Source organism: Gekko japonicus, unplaced genomic scaffold (assembly GCF_001447785.1).
Source record: "Gekko japonicus isolate JY-2015 unplaced genomic scaffold, Gekko_japonicus_V1.1 scaffold5050, whole genome shotgun sequence".
In the NCBI taxonomy this organism is placed as follows: Eukaryota; Metazoa; Chordata; class Lepidosauria; order Squamata; family Gekkonidae; genus Gekko; species Gekko japonicus.
Genome location: NW_015165991.1, coordinates 61,146 through 62,928, shown reverse-complemented (window position 1 = coordinate 62,928; position 1,783 = coordinate 61,146).

The window sequence follows — 1,783 nt, the reverse complement described above, 5'->3', positions numbered from 1 at the left end:
CTTTCCTATCCTGCAGAATATATTTTTTTGCGCTTCTAAGATTGTAGTTTTAAATAGTTTCCAAGCTTCCCCAATGGTTTTGACCCTTTCTACTTTTTCTTTCAGTTTCCTCCCCACATGTCCTCTCATATCAGAGAAGTTACCGCTTTTAAAGTTAAAAGTGGTTGTGTCAGTCATTTTGGCCAATTCCCTATTTATACAAAAGTTGAACTCAACAACATTATGATCACTGTTCCCAAGCGGTACAATCACTTTTACATCTCTCACCAGGTCTTGAGTGTTACTTAGGACCAAATCAAGGATCGCCTCTCCCCTGGTAGGTTCCATGACCATCTGCTCCATAGCACAGTCATTTAGAGTGTCTAGAAACTCAATCTCTTTTTCTCGACTAGAACACATATTGACCCAATCAATGTGTGGGTAGTTAAAATCACCTATTACGACACAGTGTTTTTGTCTAGCTGCTATCTTTTTGTTTGTTCTGTCCCTTGCCGCGTGTATTTCCCTTAACAATCCTTTTTAAAAAAATGTTTCCTGGACCTGGTGTGCTTTGCCCGGCTGCCGATTGACCCAAACAATCCTAATTCTTCTCCCCCATATGTATTCTTGGTGCTTGGAGGTGGTGCTTGAGGTGGGGGGAAAACAGTGGGAGGGCTCCTAGTGTCCTGGCCCCACTGCTGGACCTCCTGAGGGTACCTGGTATCTTTGGGCCACTGTGTGATACAGAGTGTTGGACTGGATGGGTCTTTGGCCTGACCCAACATTGTCTTCTCTTATGTTCTTATAACAGAAACAGATACTCAGGGATCAAGAAATATGTGTTAAAGGAGATGATCCTCAATCTGATTTCTGTCGTCTTTTTGATGTCTTTCTTAAAAAGCCAGTTTGGTGTCGTGGTTATGAGCGGCGGACTCTAATCTGGGAGAACCGGGTTTGATTCCCCACTCTTCCGCATGCAGCCAACTGGGTGACCTTGGGTCAGTCACAGTTCTCTCAGAGCTGTTCTCTCAAGGGCAGTTCTCTCAGAGCTCTCTCAGCCCCTCACCTACCTCACAGGGTGTCTGTTGCGGGGAGAGGGAAGGGAAGGAGATTGTAAGCCGCCCTGAGAATCCGAGTGAAGGGTGGTGTATAAATCCAATCTCCTCCTCCTCCTCCGGGTAATGTTAAAGACCGTTTATGTGTTTCCAGTTTCCTTACTGACATTTGGCAGTGAAAATGTTGCACAGCCTCAGGGCCAGAGCTTTTTTGGTACAAAAAGTCCAGCAGGAACTCCTTAGCTTAACAGGCCACACCCAAAAGCAGAAACTCATTAGCATATTATGCCACACCCCCATGTTAACAGAAGTGTGGTCCTCCAGCCACACCCACCTTTTGCTTCTGTTTACCTTGTTTGTTGCAAAACCCAGGGCTGTTTTTGTAGGAGGAACTCCTTTGCATGTTAGGCCCCACACCCCTAATGTAGCCAATCCTAATGAGTTCCTGCTGTTGGGTGTGTTCTATTATGCTAATGAGTTCCTGCTGGGCGTGGCCAACTCAGGAGCCAGCCAGAACTCTGTTCCTGTGCGTCCCTGCCCAAAAATAGCCCTGCTCAGGGCGATGTTAAAGACTGTACGAGTGCTTCCAGTTTCCCAGTTTCCATTTGCTTCAGTGTCCCTTGAGGTCCCTATCTTTTGTATAGGCTTTGCAAGATTTTCCGTATGCTGTAAGATTCTCTAAACTCCTCGTGGTGGTTGGAGATCCCCCCCGCTGTTAAAAATGATCTCCGGCCGACAGAGATCAATCC